This window comes from Periplaneta americana, chromosome 7 (assembly GCF_040183065.1).
Source record: "Periplaneta americana isolate PAMFEO1 chromosome 7, P.americana_PAMFEO1_priV1, whole genome shotgun sequence".
Lineage (NCBI taxonomy): Eukaryota > Metazoa > Arthropoda > Insecta > Blattodea > Blattidae > Periplaneta > Periplaneta americana.
The window spans coordinates 43,770,733-43,795,706 of record NC_091123.1 but is presented as its reverse complement, the minus strand read 5'-3'; the positions used below and the strand labels follow the sequence as shown (position 1 = coordinate 43,795,706).

The following is a 24,974-nucleotide window of genomic DNA, read 5'->3' as shown; positions in this document are numbered from 1 at the left end:
ACGCAATTTGATTGCGTCTTCCAAGAACTTACCTTATAGTCCCATCAGCCTTGACTCCCGGTCACTTGTGTTACGTGCTTCCCCCATTCAACGCGACAGAATAAATACTGCAGCCGTAGTGCCCGCAGTCAGCATATTGTATCCACACAAGTGAAGACGTGAAAATGCCGAAAGTGAAACAAAGCACACAAAGTTTTTTTGCGACAGTTAGTGACTGAGTTTGGTGGCAATATATTTTCTACAGATGGAAGTACACTATTTTGTTTGTATTTTGATATTAAAATCATAACCTTTTTTCTTAATTTTAATCCCATTTTTTCATAAATTTAAGGTCATTTTACTGTGATTTTTTGGCCATCAACTTTCGAGCCCTACTTATTACACTAAGAATTCGATTGCTGACTACTAATGGTTTTATTATTACATCTTTCAAAAAGTAAACATCACCTTTACAAGTCATGAAGGCGCATGGGGGGCACGGAAGGAGAACTCTACGCTTTCATAACTCCGGCACTATACAACAAACAACATACCACGCAAGAAAAAACCTGATGTAAACAAATAAGAGGAACATGAGACAACACCTACATCAATGTTACAACTGGTTAATGATGACGTAGTCCTAACACAAAAAGTAGTCCTAGTTAATCTACCGTACTGGATTTAAACAATTAGAGAGAAGAAATGAATGATGTATAATGACAACTACTTTTACATAAGTTCTAACGTCTAAATCCGTCTTAGTAATAAAATCATTGAATTTATTATTAACTGCAATAGCAGGCAGACCTTCTTTGAACAGTAGGCCTAAGTACTTGTCGCATCTAATAAAACTGTGAAGTAATTTTGTCTTGTTTTGTAGATTAATTATGATGTTCATTGATACATGTTCACAAACAAGTAACGGTAAAACATAGACCCGACAAGTACAGCAAAACGAACAATGAACCATTATCAGATAGATCATGAAGGAGAACATCTTCCATCCAGTCAGCTTCGGTAGCGTAGTCGGTATAGCGCTGGCCTTCTGTGCTCGAGATTGCGAGTTCGATCCCGGCCCAGGTCGATGGCATTTAAACCATAATTTAAATTTAATTTAAATTTCTTCCATCCATGACACAAAAGATGCAAACAAAGCGCAGTATAATTCTCACTCTTATCAACTATGACTGGCTGTTTTGTAATGAAACAGATTCTGTTTAGTTCGAAATAGTAAATGCCTCTCATAATTTTCATTAATTATGGACTTGTACGTCCGAAATTGCTTTCTTACTTACTTACAAATGGCTTTTAAAGAACCCGAGGTTCATTGCCACCCTCACATAAGCCCGCCAACGGTCCCTACCCTGTGCAACATTAATCCAGTCTCCATCATCATATCCCACTTCCCTCAAATCCATTCTAATATTATCTTCCCATCTACGTTACGGCCTCCCCAAAGGTCTTGTTTCTTCTGGTCTTCCAACTAACACTCTATATGCATTTCTAGATTCGCCCATACGTGCTACATGCTCTGCCCATCTCAAACGTCTGGATTTAATGTTCCTAATTATGTCACGTGAAGAATACAATGCGTGCAGTTCTGCGTTGTGTAACTTTCTCCATTCTCCTGTAACTTCATCCCTCTTAGACCCAAATATTTTCCTAAGAACCTTATTCTCACACACCCTGAATCTCTGTTCTTCTCTCAAAGTGAGAGTCCAAGTTTCACATACCGGTAATATAACTGTTTTATAAATTCTAACTTTCAGATTTTTTGACAGCAGACTAGATGACAAAAGCTTCTCAACCGAATAATAACAGGCATTTCCCATATTTATTCTGCGTTTAATTTCCTCCCGAGTATCATTTATATTTGTTACTGTTGCTCCAAGATATTTTAATTTTTCCACCTCTTCGAAGGATAAATCTCAAATTTTTATGTTTCCGCTATTTATAACATGAAAAATGCAATAATCGTAACCCATACGGCTTCGTGAATTATACAATTTTTAATATCGCTAGTACGGTTTACACCGCGCGATACTTAAGGCTGATTCACAATAAGCCGGGAAGGGAAACGACAACGAGAACGGGAACGGAAATATTGTTAAAATAAATGTATTTAAATGTGAGCATTCACAACTAACTATTGTGAATGCTCACATTTAAGGGAACGCATACGTGAAATTACTAAATCTTACAGTTTTCATTTTTTTTCTCAAAGACCAAGGACACCAGAATAAAATTATGTGACACGTTTCCTTATTAAGATGCACGTCGAAAATTAAAGAAAATCACGTTGAAAAAAATTCCTGCCATTTATTTTATCTTAATAAGGAAACGTGTCACATAATTTTATTCTAGTGTCCTTGGTCTTTGAGAAAAAAAATGAAAACTGTAAGATTTAGTAATTTCACCTATGCGTTCCCTTAAATACATTAATTTTAACATCATTTCCGTTCCCGTTCTCGTTGTCGTTTCCGTTCCTGGTTTATTCTGAACCAGCCTTTAGTCTCGATTTTTAAACCTAACGTATACAGTCTATACAGAAGCACGTCCTAATTCGCGCGGTGTGATAGAGCGAATCACCTTCAATATTTCAACGGAATAATACATTTATACCAGCGTTGTCAGACAGAGCCTAAACGGAGCGGAGAGCTCCACTATAACTCGTTGCGAGCTCCAGTGCTTCCACAGACATAAGCAAGTTCACGCTCCGACTGGACGTCTCTAGCTCCACAACCGGTTTCGAAGCTTACAACTCTGACACTATTGATTTATACTGTCGTGTTTGTTGACATTAAGTTTTTTCTTGAGCGATTTATAATATAGAATGAGGTGGTGTGGTCGGCACCACGCTCCGACCGCTTTTTACCCCCTGAAAAAAAAAAGATACCTGTACATTTCTCAATTCGATAGGAGGCTAAGTAGACCCCGATGTCGTCCTGCACAACCCAAAACTGCTGAAGCGCACTTCATCTTCGAGCTTTTCGGAAGACGAGGAAGAAGAAGAATAAAAATGAAATTAATGTCCTCAACGGGCAGAAAGGATTCTCGGTGTCATGGGGAGAAGACCCAGGGGCTAAACTGCGGGCTGCCGCAAACCCTTGGCAATCCAACACTTGAGTACTGGGAGCCTCTGTATGCGGGCTAGGGTCACTGTAAAATATCGTAACCCGCCGGCCTTAACCCTGGGGCCGCCGTGCGGGCGAACGCAATATGTTATTCTGTCAGACCTCCACATTTCTATGCATGGAACCTGTAACCATGACAACTTTTAAGATAATAAAACCTACGGCTCGTAAAAGTCCAGTTTCTTCAACTATTCACATACACTACATGGCTTAAGAATTCCGAGCAATAATATTTACATACTCAGATATAGTGAGGATCACGTAAGAATAGTTCAGGAAGACCAATTTGGCCGTCTCTTCAGTATTGCCAACTAATACCAGATATCACCAAAGAGAGTAAAGTCACAATACTGATAATAATAATAATAATAATAATAATAATAATAATAATAATAATAATAATAATAATAATAATAATAATAATAATATAGTACCTGTCCTTCTCCAGCAATTCAGAGAAAGAAATAAAGAGACGAATCAGCATGGCATGGAAGAAGTTCTGGTCTCTAAAGCTCATACAGACAAATTCCAGAAGCTAAGCTTATAGGTTGAGACCCTGGAAAAATGTGTATTACCAGTCCTACTGTATGGATGCCAAACCTGGTCCCTAACATCAAAACAGAGGCGTATGCTTCAAACCTGCCAACGCAGTATGGAAAGAAAAATCCTGCAACTTTCTCTGAGGAACAAAGTCAGGAACGAGGAGCTACGCAACCGTACCGGCATGAAAGACGTCCTAAACACCGCAGAAAGCCTGAAGTGGAAATGGGGAGGGCACGTGGTAAGGATGGACCATAGACGATGGACGCACAGACTGACATTGTGGGATCCCAGGATCGGCAGAAGAAGGATGGGACGCCAGACAACTAGATGGGCCGATTTCTTCAAGAAGAAGGCAGGACCACATTGGACGAGCAGTACAAGAAACAGACAGCTGTGGAGAAATCTAGAAGCCATCGTCCTCAGTGTGTAGTGTGGTGCGAATCTTACAAGTGCATATAGTGTTTGTGTACATAGAACACTCCTTAGGATCGGCTCACCTAACGAGTGAAGTCTACTGAGCCAAGCCCTGTCAATCAGGAGGCCCTTGCCCTTACGGGATCTAGTAGGCTAAATTTATTTATTTATTTTATTAACAATAACAATGTCTTGCTTATTTATTTATTTATCACATCTCATCTTTATGTTGGAAGGTGTTTTCTAAATGATTCAATAATTTGTGAAAGAGTAGACTATATTTTTCTCCTGGACCTATCCCATATTAAGTTGTTTTTTTTTTAAGTAGGTTATTTTACAACGCTATGTCAACATCTTAAGTTATTTAGCGTCTGAATGAGTTGAAGGTGATAATGCCGGTGAAATGAGACCGGAGTCCAGCATCGAAAGTTACCCAGCATTTTCTGAAATGGGGTTGAGGGAAAACGCCAGAAAAAACCTCAACCAGGTAACTTGCCCCGACCGGGATTCGAACCCGGGCCACCTGGTTTCGCGGCCAGACTCGCTAACCGTTACTCCACAGGTGTGGACCATTATGTTTGTAATTATAAGATTAGTATGATCTAATATTAAATGTATTTTGCCTGACAACATGAAATTCATTACTTTGACTAAACAGTATACGATTCACGATACCTAGCCTAAAAATCTATTCTGTTTAATCACGTGAAATGATTAGTATGAATTCCGAAAACAGAATACCACTTTGAAATATATAATACTAATAATCCGTGGTGCTACAGTCCGCGAAGGGTCAAGACCGACCAGCTGGCTGCTGGCCTCACGCCCACATGCCGAAGCAGAGGTGGACGATCATCCAACCAGTATGGAGGTATCGTGTGGTCATCACGATGAGCCCCTCAGCCGTTATAGCTGGTTTGCGTAACAGGATTTCGTTACCTATCGTAGCTCCCCAAGTGCATCACGATGCTGGGTGGGCACCGGCCCCATACACTAACCGAAATTTCATGAGAAAATTTCTTCCCCCATGAGGACTCAAACCAGCACGCATTCCGTAACCCGAGTCTGAGGCAGGATGCCTTAGACCACGATGTCACTGCGCGGGACTTTGAGAGCCTGTACATGAGATAAATATACTCGTACTTCTAAGAATGCATTTGGAGAGACAGATACTACAGTCAGACAATTTCTCTAGTACCAGATTGAAAGAACGACAATGGGGGAAGTATCGGACCTTATTCAAGGCGTCCCCATTGCCGCTCAACTATAGAATATGACCGGGAAAAATAAAAAGATAAAGTTGAACCTGGGTAGCTATCTCCATCCTTGTGCCATATTGTTTTATGAAATGGAATTACATAAGTTGTGGAGAACAAGATGAAATGGGAAGTGTTGATGGAAGAGGGAATAGAGAACCCCGGGAAAGCCCCATTCTTCGGTCTTTCCACCGTATCACTTCAGTTAACGCCGACTTCGTTGAATGATCACGATCGTGCCCTAAAGCTCTCTCAAGGCAACACCAGACTTTTTATTTCTATCTGCTACTCGCTTGGACTAAGCAATAGAAACTGAATTCGTTACTAGCACTTCCAGTGCCACAAAGCAAGTGAAGACGATGTTGCAACACAGATCCTTACCTCAGTTTCATCGGAGTGAAAACAATTCAGATCTTATCAGTAATTAACACTAGTCTATCGCTTGTAGTCTGCCTCCGAAGTGAGGGGAGGGGGGAATGCTTCTTGTTACTACACTGCGCTCTGGCCCTTTATGTCCCACGTGTTTCACTAGAAGCGTCAAAAATCACTTCTTTCGTTGCGGTAGCTGTAGTACTGAGCTAGTATTTGGAGGGGCATTTTGCATGGAACGCTATAGTTTGCTATTGCGTACATCGAGTCGAGGAACAATAGAAAAGCGCAACTAGGTAGTTTTCTCAAAGGCATTTTTGTGTTAATTTATTGGACTGCACTGATCCCGATTGTTACAAAAGATAGGTCTAGTTTTTATTCAGAACTATTAAGGAATCTGAAACTAATGATTCAATGCTACAGAAATCTTGGTCCAGAAGGTCAAGAAAGCTTAAGAATATGTCTCTGTTGAATATTCTCAGCAAAAAGCCAATTTTTTTTATTTTACTTGGTTATTTAACGACGCTGTATCAACTACGAGGTTACTTAGCGTCGATGGAATTGGTGATAGCGAGATGATATTTGGCGAGATGAGACCGAGGATTCGCCACAGATTATCTGGCATTTGCCTTATGGTTGGGGAAAACCTCGGAAAAAACCCAACCAAGTAATCAGCCCAAGCGGGCGCCTTAACCGACTGAGCTACACCGGTGGCTCAAAAAGCCAATGCTTATGTGTACCAAAGAGGTCTATATGTTTCATTCTTTGCCCCGATTAGGGAACTTGTCTTCTCTTTGTTCGAGAGATGGATGTGATCTTTTGCATTGGTTTCACTGTAGATATTGAGGCTATAGTCATAATCCAACGATATAACAATGGCAAATGAAGCTAGACTGCACACTGAAGCGTATCAGGAAGTAATGGCTGACTGACGAGTGCAATATCTGATGAGTTGATGACTCAAGCGCCGCGTCGTAGCCAAGTGTTTTATTTAGCCGACGGACGTTCAGCAAAAGAAATTCAATGGAGCTCGTCTCTTGTATGATACGATGTAGTAACTTCCATTTGCTTTAATGGGCAATGATGAGGTTACTGTAAATTATGCAGAAGTAATGGAGTGATGTGTCATAACAAAACCTGCATGAACGCCGTCCACCATAAATTTCACGAGGTTTCTCGGTGATTCTAACCGGGCTTTGGACGTGGAAAAAGCGACATTCTAGCAGTTCGGTTAATGGTCTGTCAATTAATATATCATACGTTACATTATTTTACGCAATTATTGCCTTGTCTTCAGATCATCATTTCGTTCATGCACTTAACTTAAATGTTAAATACTCCCTCCGTTCCAAAATATAGTATAGTAAGAAAGAAAACAAGTTTCACTATTGCGCATGTGTGAACGAAATGTTTCGTGGTGTGGTATTCTGTTCAGTAGTGCATCAAATTATAATATTTAAATAATTCATTATGATCAGAAATTTTAGGCACCTGCTGTAGTGTTCCTATTGCAGAAAATGTAACACCAAACCAATAAATTTTGAATAGAATATCTAAGGCATAGCAGTCGTATAAAAACGGGTTGTACTTTATTGCAGTTTTTATGTTAATTTGCCTCTCTCAAAACAAAGTTTATTTTTTCTTTTATTAATTTGACATCACACAGAATGAAATATACTTTATTTATTAGTTTTTCTTATGTTAATTTATCAAACAAATAAGTATCCAGAAGATGTATTAAAGTTACATTATATTACTGAGAACTTTAACAAATGTATACCATATTTTGGAACGGAATAAATGACATCTTTCTATAAGTTACCATATTTTGGAACAGAGGGAGTATAAATTATTTCAAGACAAATTTTCAGATTCTTGAATAAGACATACCACCACAAAATATACAGTACAAATATGTTTCAAATATAATGAACTAAATAAGATTAAATATTCTCTGTGTAATAAAAAGAAACGATCAAGGTAGTTCCTTTAATTAAGAACTCTCATTAACTGCCAACATTACAAAGATGCCAGGGGATTTGTAGAATCCATATAATTACGTTGAAGTTTTAAGTGGTCAGTGGTTGCGTGATTTTAAATAATCGTAGATCACTGCTTGATGAGAATCATCTTAGCATAATCTTGAAACAAATAACTTAGACTCTTAATGAATATTGTAGCCTGTGCAAAAATAAATAAATAAAGCAGCAGATGCTGAAGCCACCAGTAATAGGGCCTACTGTATCTTGAATGTAATATAATTAATTAAATGCAATTATATTCGAACTTAATTTATTTTTCTAATAATATGTTGCGGTTTGCATCGGCAGCATGATGGTAGTAGGATATTAAAAGGTAACAGATATTTTTTTTTTTTAATAGATGCCCACTTAAAAAGTTTTGCGTTAAAAATATGTATCTACTTTAGCGAAATGTCTACAAATGACAGACAAAAATCTACGCCATTACGGGATTATTTCGATGATGGTCGAGTAAAGGTTTAAGTAATTTTTGTGCAAATAAAGTTCTGTTCCCCAGGTGAATATAGAAGTTAAATTCTACAAGTGAGTGTGCAAAAAAAAATAATAATAATAATACTAGCATACGATATGTTTGTTAGTGTACAAAATTATTTGCAATAAGGATGACAAGTTTAATTTTCAATTATCTCAAAACTCACTTTTATGACTTGTCTTACTTTACCCAAACACCATCGATTTATAAAACTCGTTCCAGTCATACGAGAAAGGAAGTCTCTGAGAATATGTTGATGAAGGAGCGCGCCGCGCCATGCAGCCTGTGTCAACATGATGAAACCTGAAAGACAGCGCCTGAAAAGTGACCCAAGTTCTACTGCTCCTAGACACACAGGAAGCGTAGAAATGGAAAGAAATTTTGACATGGCGAGCAGCCGATGTAGGAAAGCAACGCGACGCTGAGAAAAAATGTCCAGCTGCCAGTCTTAGTTAGTCCACTCTGGAGGAGACTGTTAAGCCTCCGTTTCATTTTCGTAGTGCAAAAAGAAAAAGGGGGGGGGGCGAGGAGGGGACAAACAAAATAAAGAAAAACTACGATCGAAGTAGCCCGCAGGCAGAGAACTTTTAAATGACATCATAAATATTGCATCGAAGTCATTTATCTCAAAAGTGTTTAAACTCGACATCAATAATGCATATACGAATAAATTACTTTTTTTCACTCCATGATGAAGCAAGTTACCACAGAAGCTTGTCTCTCTATTATGTGCACTAACGTAATAGATGCCATGCAGGTTGCAGTGATCATAGGAAAACGGAATTTTCATTGTTAATGGGACAATAATTTTTATTATGATTTGCATTATGCAATAGTAGAGTGACGCAGGCACGCTAATTCCTTACTGAAGGACCATAACGTGAGAAGAAATTCCTTCATATCACAAATAATGGAGTAAGTAGAAGAATGACGATACGGACCCTCGTTGGCTGTTGCTAGAAAAGATACCTAGTTTTTAATGATGTGCATCACTCTGTAAACGAAGTAGGAAGAATGAAAGAATTCCATCACATATCATCCTCCAGACAACCTCCTTGGTTGCTCAATTTAACCCTTTCTGACCTGAATTTTGTTCATAGAGACACCATGGAAAACAAAAACAGAAAGCAATCCTTTTCCTAAAAACAGCTGGCCAAGGAACTGGCGGGTGCTGGACTCTATCGGTAAAGAACGAAACTACTTCTGATACTAAACGGAGTCATCAGGCAAAAATGAACACATACTGGTATCGTTATTTTCTGCCATGAGTTAGACGGGCAACCCTACTGTTTTGTAGTTATATAAATTGAAATAACTTTAATAACCTGAAGATATTTCATATAAACTGTATTCCATATCACAATTGTAACAATCGCCCAAATGCATAACAACCAAACATTCTTGTTGCTATATCAACATTACAACACCTTCCTTTTTCTGCAATTATTTACTAAACGAGAGATTACAGAAATGTTAGTGAATCCAAATGGACTCATTTGAGCGGAAAGGATTAAAGAGTGCTGCCTTACAACGACCAAAGACACGAGTTCAAATCTCGGCGATGACAGAGTAGTGTTTGCGGCGAACAAATCTTAAGTTCTCAGGCTTTTCCCATTTTATCCTCGTCATTCCACCAACACCCTCCAAAAGTCCGCTTTTATTATAATCTCCGTATCACAAATTGTGCATCTCTTGTGTTTGTGTGACGCCAGATCGGCCGTCCACTATAGTAAGAGATCCCCGTAGTTTGTCCACAGATTGGTAGATGGTAGATTCTATATGATTCATAGATAAGCATAAGATAGATTCATAGCATAAGAGGCACCGAAGCCCTACATCTCACCCATGACGAGGATATCACGACCAATGATTGCTTATTACTCCGCTAGATGGCTGGCTCTAGTCTTCAATGTGAAGTCATGCATGGAAGAGCAGTTGCATAGAAAAAATGCACGTCGCGTTATATACGGTTAGAAGAAATTGGTGTGTTAATTGTGAAGTAATCTACTTTTCTAAAAATGGTCGTATCTTGCAGCCTCATATAACTATACAGACAGGCAAGATAAACAAGAACACAAATCTTTCCATAGGCAAATAATTATTGTGGACTTCCTTTACTTAAAAGAATTGAAATAAAAACAAAGCCACAAGCAAGATACAATATGAGGGAATGACGAAATAATGAGGCCACAGAGAGATTTTATATACAAACGCAAGAATAGGCTGTCCTTATAAATAAGTTAAAGAATGTCTCCCTCACCTTTTCCTACTCTTCCTCCATTCTTCTCCTCAGTCGTCCCACTCCATAAATAATTTGTAAGCTGTCTTCCATAGTCTACTGGATAAAATACATGTGGTTTGTCTTCAATACATACCTGCAACAAAATAAAAAGTAATGTAAGCATAAACATAGAACTTGAAAGAAGATGGCAGGAGATTCATAGAATCCCTACAATTGCATGGAACGTTTAAATAGTTGGTGGTTGTGTTCTTTAAAAAATCTTAAGTCATCGCTTGATGAGAATCATCTTAAAAACAAAGGAATTGGACTTTTAATAAAATATCGTAACTAATGCAAGAAAAATGCAGCATTTATTGCTCAAGCCACTAGTAATATCTTTAATGTAGGCCTAATACTTACATACGTGTATATATGATGAAATTCAACACTCATTTATTTTTCCAATAATAATGGCATGCTGCATGTTACTAAGGAGCAAGATGCACGCAGAATATTGTAGAAATTGTAGGAGTGAGTCTTGCAAAATGAACCAATTCCAACATTTTAAAAACTTTTTATTAAAACAGAACACTTTAAATATTCACTTTAATACCAAATCACACATTGATCGTTTACAAATATACATGTAAAACGATCACACGTTATAAGAGAACTAACAGTTTAGACAATAACAGACAAAATGTTTGTACTGTACTCGATCCGATATACCTATCTCCAACGCTTGGGAAAACTGGCATAAGTCAGTTTCCACAAACATTTTTTAATAATTTATTGACAACTTACGGAACATGTGCTCGTTTGGGAAAAGAGACATAAACATTTCTCCCATTACAATAATTCATACAGAAGAAAATTAAATCGACATAAACCAGTGTGAACACAGTTTTTTTTCCTTCTCCTGTAAAATTAGCATTTTTGACTTCTGCCCTTTTTCCCGTGCACTACAGATATAAGAAAGATGTTCTAAATTGGACATAGACTTTTAAAATTAGACCACTTTTTATCGGTGACATATTTTAGTTTATAAATGAGCCAGACGTGAAATGAACTACATTTTAACGATTACTGAATCATTTTATGTTTGAATATTAAACATGTTTTGTACATAAGTATTTTTCTGGCCTGGTTGCACCTTAGTGCACTTTTCATGTGCCCAGTTTTCACACGTCATACACTGCGTCATGTGTCTTCTACGCAGTTTTTAACTGGAAAACTTTTAAAATGCACCTGTTTACATATTGATGGCATTTCTAACCAAAATGCTACATTGCAACATTAAAAATGCTATAAAATTCTAAATTTGATTTTTAATGTGCTAGTTTTTTTTTTTTTATTTTACCTAGCTGTGATTGTCTAAGTAATAAATATGTAGTCTACTAGTCGTTAAAACTGAAGAATATTGCTGGAGAACCTTTTAAGTGTAGTGTAAATATTTGTAATTTAAATATGTATTGTATTGATTAAGGCTGGTTGAGTGGAAGAGAAGGCCTTATGGCCTTAACTCTGCCAGCGAAAATAAAACATTATTATTATTATTATTATTATTATTATTATTATTATTATTATTATTAAGTACGACAGATAGTCAGAGTAGCGTTCGTAAGTCCGCTGCTAACAGGTGGGCCATCCTGCCTCAGTCCTGATAAATGTACATTCCATCCGGAGCCCTAAGGCCTTCCTATATCAGCATCAGAAACCTGTTCTACCTCAAATATTTCCTCCCAGCCTATTTTTTACTATTGCAGATGACTTATGAAATGAGGTGAAGATAAAGTGTGTTAGTAAATTATAGAAACGAAAGTGCCCGGAGAAAAACCTTCTGCAATGTCTGCTTTGTCCACCACAAGCTTCATCACGATATGGTCGGGAATAGAAATCAGACTGCCTGGATAAGAGACAGCGCACTATGTTTCGGTCACAGACGCGACAACTTAAGGCACTCGAGGGACATGTATCGAGTCCAACGAGAGGCAGGTGAAAAGAACAATCACTAGGAATCAAGCCCCGAAACTGATCATCTGCCACTTGAGCTCTAGTTCACGTGACATAGCCCCCTCCATTACAACGCGTGGTCATCACCTACACAAAAGTGACGTAGATAAGGCAGGTGACTCAAAATATGACGTCACGCGCATTGTCCTCTTTGTCTTCTTTACGCTAAAAGTTTAAATTTAGGCACTGACATTTCAGAGTTCTAGTACATTAAAAACTCATTACTACTGTCCCAACCAGAGTCTCCCTTTTTCAAGAGGTCGGGATGTAAAACACAAGACATCAAACTCAGACTTGTAGGAACTTTGAAATTACTTTAATGATCCAGTTCCTTGCCCTCTAGGGCTGTGCAAATCAATATTTATTACCTTAAAAAAAAGAAATAAAATACGCAATCATGACATGCTCTGGTACTGTTTGAATAACATGCAGAATAGCTGTTACAGTTCGGATCAGTTTATTTAATACCCCAAGGGTGAAACCTAATCATTTTCTCCCTATTACTACATATGCTAGTGGATTATAGTGACTTTCTAGCACTCAGGTTGAATTTTCTATTATCAACTTCGTTTCGAATTTCGGTTACTGCAACTGGTAGTTATTTTCTGTTATGTTGGCAGCAATAATCTCTGTCTACAGTAAAGGAAACTGATGAAAATGCAAGTACCTATGCTTGTGAATGAATAATTAATTAGTAATACCGGTATTAATATTAATAGCAATACACAATTCAGTTCTGTTGCGTTGTGATTCCAATTCAAATCTATATTCAGATAAGTGTAATTAAATAAGATATAGCTTGTAGATCTACTTGGTGTGAAACATGACGTAAATATATTTCACATTTTAATTAATTTCCTTCGTGTTTGAATATTTATTAAAATGTCCAAAAGAGGAAATATCATGGTAGCGACTTCTCCAAGAAAGAAAATGCTGGTAAGTATTTTAAGTAAGCTATAGATTTCAAAGCGGTGTTCTGTTTTCGAAATTCGTACTAATCATTTCACGTGATCAAACTACACTTTTAGGTTACGTCTCATGAATCGTGAACTATTTAGTTAAAGCAATGACTTTCATGTTGCCAGACAAAACACATGTTAATATAAGATCATACAAATACTAATTAAATTATCAACATAATATGCGAAAAGTCCAGGAGGAAAATATACTATTCCATAAAATATTGAACCATTTAGAAAACTCATCGCAACATAAAGACTGAGATATGGTAAATACATGACATTGTTATTATTAAGATGTGGGCGATTTTTGGATAGCTCTGTATTTGTTCAGCTTGTGAGATAAGAAGTCTTAAAAATTTATTCAGTTCCTAAGATAAGAGTTACCTTACAAGGAAACTGTCTCAGGTCATGGTGCCTGAATTTAAGCTAATTTTCTATTCAGTTTCTAAGATAAACGCTGTCTTACAAGGAAAGTGTCCCAGATCATAGGCTTGAATTTAACGACAATGCATATTTAAGCTAATTTTCTTTCGTTAAGAAACGGGATGATAGTTGTTCGATTCGCTTTTTCCTCTACGAAATATATTGACTTGAAAATCGATGTTACTTATACCGCTTCTTGCGCGTACTCGGATCCTCACAGTTCCGCGACACAGTATCTCATTTTATTCTTCAGTTTGTGAGGTAACAGCTCGCTGTCTTATATATACAGGGACATCATTTTATTTTTACTTCAATTTTTATTGTACCTGAGTTTTTTAATGTACTTCACTCCCACCCCTTATACTAATGAAGTTCAACCGTCCTCCACACAGATCCAAGACGCATATATACAGTTATAGTAGCCTTACGATCATAGTAAACAGTACGTTCCAAAAATATGTTCGCGTTTTCCAGTGACGAAAGAGCTTTCAATATTGAATCATTTTCGCGCAGGTACTGTCGTCCATTTGCCTACGTCGTATCCCGGTTTCCCCCACCACCTTTTATTCGCCAGCTAGTGGCTGGGCTGTCTTAGCTCTTAACATTAATTTCTGTTAGGAATTTGACGTCTGCGTAATATTATAAAACTGTTTAGAATAACTTAAATAAAAGGGCCTCGTCAAGTAATTAACTGTCACGTGATTTCCTCTCTTTCTACGACACTACGACATAACCACTTGGACGGACAGTAGATAGTAAGTTATGTCTGAGTAATTTTATCTTTTCGGATCGGACAGAAGTGAAGATTGAATTTACAGTACGTAAGGTACTCTTTTATAGAGTAGGTACAGAATTATTTGAACATGAGTTACTAGTACGAAGGATGAAACTGGTAATTGGGATTAGATACAATAGTCTATAGTGCGATAATATCCACATCAGAACTGAAGTCTGTATCGAAATGAACGGCCACCATTTTCAAAAATGTGTTTAAATATCCATATTATGATTATTTTTCAATTTAACTTCATTCTCTATATTGTACGCTAATGTTCTGTATACTATATAATATACACTGCATAATGAATACGTCCACATGGACAGCTCAGTTCGTGAGTAAAAACACTCACTGTTAATATTGTACTCTATTTTGATTAAACAAAAACCTAATGAAAATTATCAAACTCAAAAGCGCGATATTTCATAGTTTACCTAAATGGATGACTACTTTTCTTCCCTCCTATACCTAGTAAAGTGATTTGTTTGTATATTACGCCAGTATCATCGAACTTCAGTCGTGAAAGGGGGTTACAAACGGCGTTGATCCAACGGTATAGCCAGGTTAATATTAAAAATGTTAGTAAAAATAAAATGATGTCCCTATACATTCAGTTTGTGAGATGAAAGTTGCCTTATGTATTTATTCACTCTGTCAAGAACTATTATAAGCATTACAGTAGTTAAGTTTGTATGCTGTCAATATAACGGTGTCCATGTTGCGTTAAAGGTCGCATGTCGAGTTGATTCCGTCACGAAAATTAAATCATATGTAGGCTATTTCTAAAACTGTCCCATGTCTAGAAAAAATCCAGATGCTGAGTCAGACCAAAGTACGATAAGGAACGTAGTGCCAAAGAAAAAGAATCAGTTTTATAGCAACGCCAGATTTTTCATAATGAAGATCCATTTACTCTAGCCTGAAGCTACACCAACAAAGTTCCGCATTTATTCTTAGCTCGGATTCGTTCCACTAGAGCGATTAAATTCAAACAACGATGATGAAAACTACCCTTTCACATACAGCGATGTAGGGCATGACCTAGAAAATCAAACATCTAGCAAATAAGAAAGGCCTGATACTATGTACAGAGTGCTTTTGAAGTGCCCCACCCCATAGTTCGGTGCCATGAGATAAATTTTTGAAAAATGTTTCGCAACGCTATAATTAGATGAACAGGCAGAATTATCAAGATCTCAACATAATTCCTTAACATTGATTGGTTATCAGTACTGCCACATGTGGTCGACGAAGACCTATCTGGATTTTATAAGGCTAAGTATGTTAAAAAACCCATTTCTGGAACTCAAGAATGCAGCTATGTACAATGAAGATTCTAGGAACAGGAAGAGTATGTCAGATTAAACACAAGGGAAGTGAGAGTGGGATTAGCCTGGTGAAGATGAGGTATTTTAATATAATATATTATTTTAATAACAATAAATAATAATTATTTATTTATTTATATTTATGTGCTGGACAACAGACATTGACCAATAAAAGTCCAGCATAGTGATACAATTAATACATTAAAATGAACAACTATGGTACAAATTAAATACTTATGTTAACAACAAAATAAAGAACATCGATTACAATAATACATTTACGAGAATTAAAACTGTAAATTATTAGGGAAAGGAGTTGATTCGTACTACCAATTTGTGTATAAGGATTATGCAAATAATATTAGCAAAGACATTGCCATATTCTAATACTTCTATACATTGAATGGATCGAAATCACCTACATGTAAGTTAGCATTTTTAATACATCTGGAGACCGGCGAGGAAGATTTAGAATTTCTACGGTCTTACTAATAAAAACCCTATATACAGACGTTTAACTGTCTTATACTTATGCAATGAGTAGCTCGTTTAGAAGTCGTGTGTAAATTCGTTACTAATAATCACTACATACGTCGTGTATAACAGTATGACTGTTACACAGCTACGTCATAGCTTCGTCATTACTTCGTTACGAAAGGTAATAGAATATCTGAGGTTCTCTATTGCATCCGTCAGAGCGCTCTAGTGTGGCATGTTAAATATCGATAGTACAACTGGCTCTAATCGATTACCACACTACATTTTGGTCAAAGAGTACAAGCTACAGCAATATTACTCTAATAATTCTATGATCTTTGGTTTGTTCTTCTGTGGTTACAAGGTAACCATCATCATAAAATGACAGTCGATACGAACAGCTGTTAGAGGGGCGGCCATTTTTTCCCTATATACAACGCTTAAACAAGGGGTTTCGTGTATATAACTACTGCAAAGCAATTCTCATTGTATAGTTACAGCTTGTTTATACGTCCGTAGCTTATTCACGGTTTATTAGTAACGTTTTCTGTCTCAACTCTTCATAAGTCTCATATAAAAACTATACACGGTTTATTAGTAAGACTGATGATATATAAGAGTTTGTGATGTCTCATGTCCTTCATAGGAATACGAAGGCTGACACTGTTTAAGAAAGATTGACAATGCCACCTTTAAGGACCTTACATAAGAATAAGTAATCGAGATCATGACGTCTGGCATACACGCTTCGACATTTAAAGTGCTCGCATTTTTTATCATAGTTATACTCAGAGTTATTAAGCAGGAATCGGTAAGAACATAATGAAATAAATTTCCTTTGAATATTTTCCAGTTTTGCCGAATCAGAACTAGTAATAGAGTTCCAAACTACAGATGTATATTCGAGTTTCGATCTCACTAATGTATAGTATACTGGGTGTTCATTTCAAAGTGTGTCATGACGTCACTGTTGTTGGGTCACCGATTTGAAGCTTATATGTTAGAGAAGTTGCCTATTATTTAAGGCGTTCTTCAATCTGAACTTGAAAACGTGTACGGTATAACTTGAACGTCGTAGCAACAGATGGCGGTCTGTACGGTCTGTGTGCTACCATAACCTCTTTCGAACTGTGTTTTGCTCCGGAAAGTCGTACGCAGGGTATTTGTTATCATCGGTTGCGTACGGTAACATTCCACAACACAAATCAAATGTCCACACTTGTGGAGTAACGGTTAGCGCGTCTGGCCGCGAAACCAGGTAGCCCGGGTTCGATTCCCGGTTGGGGCAAGTTACCTGGTTGAGGTTTTTTCCGGGGTTTTCCCTCAACCCAATATGAGCAAATGCTGGGTAACTTTCGGTGTTGGACCCCGGACTCATTTCACCGGCATTATCACCTTCCTCTCATTCAGACGCTAAATAACCAAAGATGTTGATAAAGCGTCGTAAAATAACATACTAAAATAAAATAAAAAAAACACAAATCAAATGTTCCGTGTCCATGTTGAGCGTCGAAGTTAATGTCAACAAATACGTAAGTAATCGTCTTAACACTCTCCACATATCCCGACAGTACGTATTTCCAAACAGTTCACATTCCTGCCACTACCGCCGGCGTTACCGTACGTATCGGTACGTACTCTTCAGAATGAACGCCGTACTTGCTAGGCAACTTCTCTGCCTCATAGGTTATACACCTCTGCGGAAGTGTAGGAAGATTGAATTCTCTAGGCTCATCGGCTAGCCACATGACGGCATACAGCGAGCCACGACACACTTTGAACTGAACACCCAGTAGTAGTAGTAGTAGTAGTAGTAGTAGTAGTAGTAGTAGTAGTAATAATAATAATAATAATACAGCACTTATTTATGTTAGAGCAGTGGTGACCAACTCAGGCTCTTTGTGCAAGAGCACTCTTCGTTGCACATGTGCAGTATGCAAAAGCAGATCGTCTAACATCTTTTTTGCTCGCGAGTGCACACACTGTTTCATAAGAGCAGCTGAGTTGATCGCCGCTGTGTTAGAAAATGAATAATAGCTACGCTCGGACTCATCACAGTGAGCCCGAAGGGATTGGATCAATGGAAAAATTCATGACTCCGAATCCGCAACCTTCCGTGTCTTGCAAAGCAACGCTGTAACCGCGCAACTTTCCCACGTCCCTTAACATTAGTAATATATTCCGGTTCTTTTCCTCCCATTTAGATTTATACTCACATGATATAAAAGTAGACCTAAATTTAAATTGTATTCTGTCACAACTTTGATTAACAGTATCTCATGACTGTCACTGAAAGAATACTAATGATATTTTCTGTACAAATTGTCAAATACGTAACAAGGAAAGGATTTAAAACTTTTGCAACACCATATTATGCTTTGTATGTATCACTAAAGTAAGTTTCAGTGGTAAGTACCTAGTAATTAATTTTGCTGTGCCTCTACTGATCACAGTAACATAATAGGGAATTGTCATTGCTCTTTTATCTTATGAGGCAATGTAACAAATTATCCCTCATACCTGCTAATGGAAGTGAACAGTTTTCACATTAATTTTGTTTTACAAAGCGGCAATATAAATTATGTCCTGTTATTTGCATTTTAACATATTTGTATGACATGAACAATAATTATCTACTGAAAACAAAAACAGCTCTTTAAATACCACAACTATGTGACATAGCAATAAATGAATCTTTGGTGGATCGCGTGTAGCATCAAGGCTATAAAAACATAGCCTAAAGTTATATCCGTTACAGTGTTAAATAAACATTTATGATGAAAACCTTGCCTTATGGTATGGAACTTATTATGATTTTCGGATATTGCTAAAGTGAATTGCTCTAACTTAACCTAATTTGGTCTATAATACACATGTTACATTAAGTTAAAATCATTTGCAGTCCATATAGTACAATTTAAATGATTTAAAATTATTTAAAAGTGATATAAAACTATAAATATAATCAGAGGAATGTAAAACGTTATAGGACACTTTAAAGCACTGTAAGCACTTGTTGGCTGTGTTTGCAGTGTCCTATAACGTTTTACGTTCCTCTGATTATATTTATAGTCTTATATCACTTTTAAATAATTTTAAATCTTTTAAATTGTACTATATGAACTGCAAATGATTTTAACTTACTGTAACATGTGTATTAGAGACCAAATTAGGTTAAGCTAGAGCAATTCACTTTAGCAAGATCCGAAAATCATAATAAGTTCCATACCATAAGGCAAGGTTTTCATAATAAATGTTTATTTAACACTCCACATCTGAAGATGATACAAATGTATCGAAAACGTTAATGTAAATTATTAACTTTTAAGATAAGCAAAGGTGGCACAGTAAATAAATAATTATAGTCAAAAATTTCCTTTGTTCATTTGTTTCTACTGGTAAACCATAACACACTAAACAGAACAGGCGACCTTTCATATCTTGAGTGATACGACTCTGAAAATGAAGCCTGTACGTAATTCCGAAACGTCGGAGAAAGTCACGACACGAGCACCTTGCAAGTTAGAGTCCAGACATGAACAGTCTGTTTCTTCGTATGTCCTTTCATCGCTACGTGAAAGGACATAAATTTACCCAGAACCGAAAAAGCTGAACATGTCACTGTGTTCCAGGAATAGCTTGTAGTATTGAATCAATACCGCCCCGACGTGGTGTGGGTTGAAAAGCTCTGTTTACAGTATTGCTGTACCCAGGTGTGTGGTCCCGAGACCGTCCGATAAATTGCTGGATCGCTTTTCAAATTAAAATATTGTTTATTTACACGATATAAAACTAAATAATAACTGTGATGACACCTGCAGAGTGGCACAAAACAGACATTGTGTGTTTCGAATTACTTTCTACTACTAATTTGATAATCATTTCTACACTAACAAGTCAGGAATAGTTAGGCCTCAAAATTATAACTAAATACATTTCCTTCAAAATATGTTATTATTATTATTATTATTATTATTATTATTATTATTATTATTATTATTCCGTTGAGAAGCTTTTATCATCTAGTCTGCTGTCAAAGAATCTGAAAGTTAGAATTTATAAAACAGTTACATTAACGGTTGTTCTTTATGGTTGTGAAACTTTGACTCTCACTTTGAGAGAGAAACATAGGTTAAGGGTGTTTGAGAATAAGGTTCTTAGGAAAATATTTGGGGCTAAGAGGGATGAAGTTACAGGAGAATGGAGAAAGTTACACAACACAGAACTGCACGCATTGTATTCTTCACCTGACATAATCAGAAACATTAAATCTAGACGTTTCAGATGGGCAGGGCATGTAGCGCGTATGGGCGAATCCAGAAATGCATATAGAGTGTTAGTTGGGAGGCCGGAGGGAAAAAGACCTTTAGGGAGGCAGAGACGTAGATGGGAAGATAATATTAAAATGGATTTGAGGGAGGTGAGATATGATGATAGAGAATGGATTAATCTTACTCAGATAGGGACGAGTGGCGGGCTCATGTGAGGGCGGCAATGAACCTCCTGGTTCCTTAAAAGCCAGTAAGTAAGTAAGTAAGTATTATTATTATTATTATTATTATTATTATTATTATTAAGTGTAGTAGTAGTAGTAGTAGTAGTAGTAGTAGTAGTAGTAGTAGTAGTAGTAGTAGTAGTAGTTTTATTTTGCCTAGCAGAGTTAAGGCCATAAGGCCTTCTCTTCCACTCAACCAGTAGTGGTAGAAGGTACCGGTTGTTATATAAGATTGTGAAACTTGGACTCTCACTTCGAGAGAGGAATAGAGGTTAAGAGTGTTTGAGAATAAGGTGCTTAGGAAAATATTTGGGCCTAAGGGGGATGAAGTTACAGGAAAATGAAGAATATTACACAGTGCATTGTATTCTTCACCAGACATAATTGGGAACATTAAATTCAGACGTTTCAGATGGGCACATATGGGCGAATGCAGAAATGCATATAGAGTGTTAGTTGCGAGGCCGGAGGGAAAAAGACCTTTGGAAATGCCGAGACGTAGATAGAAGGATAATATTAAAATGGTTTTAAGGGAAGTGGGATATGACGATAGGGACAGGATTAATCTTGCTCAGGATAGGGGCCGATGGCGACCTAATGTGAGGGCGGCAATGAACCTTCGGGTTCACTAAAATCCATTTGTAAGTTATAAGTGGTAAAGTCTGTGTGATGTATATTGTCTCACTGGGAAAAGAGAGAGAAAGGAGATATGTCTTACTTCGTCTGTATTGTTATGGCGATGGAGGGTGGAGCGATGCCGTCCATCCATCCAGTGGCGGAAGGGACTAGTTGATACATTCTGTAGCGCAAAATAAAATTACAAAACATCTCTCTTCGTACTGTGTAGTTCCGTCACTGAGCTTGTCTTTCAAAAAAATTGAGTTGCGGTAGCCTGTACAATAACAAGGTTTTGAACGGAATCCTGAAAATTTACAACCCTCCTATAATCTTCACCCTCATTTGAAGGGACTTGGTTTTATTGCTACTGAGACAAGATAAACCTTAACAGGTATAGTACTGGATGTTCAGTTCAAAGTGTGTCATGGCTCGCTGTATGCCATCATGTGGCTAGCCGATGAGCCTAGAGAATTCAATCTTCCTACACTTCCGCAGAGGTGATAACCTATGAGGCAGAGAAGTTGCCTAGCAAGTACGGCGTTCATTCTGAAGAGTACGTACCGATACGTACGGTAACGTCGGCGGTAGTGGCAGGAATGTGAACTGTTTGGAAATACGTACTGTCGGGATATGCGGAGAGTGTTAAGACGATTACTTACGTATTTGTTGACATTAACTTCGACGATCAACATGGACACGGAGCACGTGATATGTGTTGTGGAATGTTACCGTACGCAACCGATGATAACAAATACCCTGCGTACGACTTGCCGGCGCAAAACACAGTTCGAAAGAGGTTATGGTAGCACACAGACCGTACAGACCGTCATCTGTTGCTACGACGTTCAAGTTATACCGTACACGTTCTCAAGTTCAGATTGAAGAACGCCTTAAATAATAGGCAACTTCTCTAACATACAAGCTGACACTCGCTGCAAATCGGTGACCCAACAACAGTGACGTCATGACACACTTTGAAATGAACACCCGGCTGTGTAAATAGCGTATTATCTTCAATAATGGATGCAAGAATTGCACCACCTTCATCCAATTTTTGATAAGGTTTCAAAGTGTTGACGTAGCCCATTCGTCAGATGCGCCAGCAGCAAGGGGAAATGAAAACGTTTTTAATTTCACATATAGCATAAACCATATGTAGAGATTGGGTGAAAAGGCCCACTACCCCTGTCTATTTTTCCTGCTAATCAAATCCGTGCATGAATAATGTGTAAATGATACTCGTATGACATTGGCGGACATGATGGAAACCATAACACACAGAAATTCTCAGCCATTCCAAGGGTTCAATATGGCGAGGCGAATATGAGAGTTTTCAGTGTGGACATTGTGGAATTATGACCTTTTCCCCGACGGGATTTATAGTATACCGCAGGAGAGATGGAGCTGACACCAAAAGGGACAAAAATTCACATCTTACCTAACAACAAGAGAGATAGTGTATGTAAAACGATCACATAAAAATGGGGTTAATTAAAGAAATAGAGTTTTCATTCGTTTATATTTGTTTTAAATACTACTACATGTTAATATAAGCGTTAACTGAGAAATGATAACATTGTTATGCAAAACATGATGAATATGAATTATCCTTCTGTATAAAATTGTCCATAAACTTACTTACTTACTGGCTTTTAAGGAACCCGGAAGTTCATTGCCGCCCTCACATAAGCACGCCATTGGTCCCTATCCTGAGCAAAATCAATCCATTCTCTACCTTTCGTCTCGTTTCTCTTATCTATACTCTAACCACGACGTAAATACCAGATCACTTATCTGTGGCACGCTAAATATACCTCTTCATAGAACATCTTGTTATTCCTCATCTTTTACAATATCCACCTCGCGTCAATGGAATTCCTTGTCACAAAGTATTAGGGGCTGCAAGACAACAAACACCTTTAAGAACAGCTTAAAAGATAACCTTATTAGCATTTCACTCCAATCATACTGATTTAAAATATTACTGACTACACTTTGCTTTTTTTCTTTAGACATCATCCTGATTGTGCTGCATTTTCAAAATTGTCTCATAATAATCTCTTTCTATTATCTAATATAATTTGAAATATATTAACATTCTATGTATTTTAGTTTAATTCTGCTACCCAGTTTATTTCAGTGTTTAATTAATAGTTCATAGTATTTTGTTGTTTAATTCGTAAATAACTCTTGTATACATGTAACTCTCATCTAAATCAAATTGTTGAATTCTTTGTAAGTTCATGCATATGTATATACACTTTTTGCTGGTTGTGTGGAAGAGAAGGCCTTACGGCCTTAACTCTGCCAGCTAAAATAAATCATTATTATTATTATTATTATTATTATTATTATTATTATTATTATTATTATTATTATCATATCCCACCTCCCTTACATCCATTTTGATATCTTCCCACCTACGTCTCGGCCTCCCCAAAGGTCTTTTTCCCTCCGGCCTCCCAACTAACACTCTATATGCATTTCTGGATTCGCCCATACGTGCTACATGCCCTGCCTATCTCAAACGTCTGAATTTAATGTTCCTAATTATGTCAGGTGAAGAATACAATGCGTGCAGTTCTGTGTTGTGTAACTTTCTCCATTCTCCTGTAACTTCATCCCTCTTAGCCCCAAATATTTTCCTAAGCACCTTATTCTCAAACATCCTTAACCTATGTTCCTCTCTCAAAGTGAGAGTCCAAGTTTCACAACCAAAAATTGCCCATAAAGGCGGTGTTAAATATCCTTTATACATAAAACATCCAAATTTGGTAGACCTACAAGTAGTAATTAATCACGTATTAAATGATAGAAATGCGTCTTCCAGTAGCTGTTCTAAAGTTCTTAGAGGACACTAGTATGAATACACCACCTGTTTTCTGAAGAGCTTCGAGGTCATATTTTAAATACATTTCATGCAGTTTTACAAAATGCACCACCCCGAGTACGACTGAAATACAACCAATCATATTTGTAGTAGGTTATTTTACGACGCTTTATCAACAGCTTAGGTTATTTAGCGTCTAAATGAGATGAAGGTGATAATGCCACTAAAATGAGTCCGGGGTCCAGCACCGAAAGCCCGGAAAAAACCTCAACCAGATAACTTGCTCCGACCGGGAATCGAACCCGGGCCACCTGGTTTCGCGGCCAGACGCGCTAGCCGTTACTCCACAGGTGTGGACGCCAATCATATTTAGTTTCTCCACGATTCTGATATTTGATTTCGTATCAAACCGTTTTATTCACTGACTCACCACTATAACAATAGATGAAGGTAACAGAGGTGGAATTTACCGGTTCACAGATTTCACTTTCACTTTAAAGTCAATTGAGAATTTTCTTCATTAAATGCAACGGATGCACTTTCCAATACCCCCTCAATACGTCATCTCTTTTTCTTTCTTTTTTAAGAAAAGTAAACGATGCCTTGTTTTGCCAGGG

At 37.3% G+C, this 24,974-nt stretch overlaps 1 protein-coding gene across 4 annotated transcripts in view; it reads right to left on the bottom strand.

The window, feature by feature from the left end:
• Positions 1-24,974, bottom strand: part of numb (NUMB endocytic adaptor protein) — an 847,398-nt gene that overhangs the window by 325,386 nt on the left and 497,038 nt on the right. The window contains exon 2 of one of the 4 annotated variants that reach the window (XM_069830653.1): positions 10,473-10,587. The exons of the other annotated variants lie outside the window; for them this stretch is intronic. The gene's annotated coding sequence lies outside the window, so the exon portion shown is untranslated. The remainder of the gene's footprint in view (positions 1-10,472; positions 10,588-24,974) is intronic. 4 annotated transcript variants of the gene reach the window in all.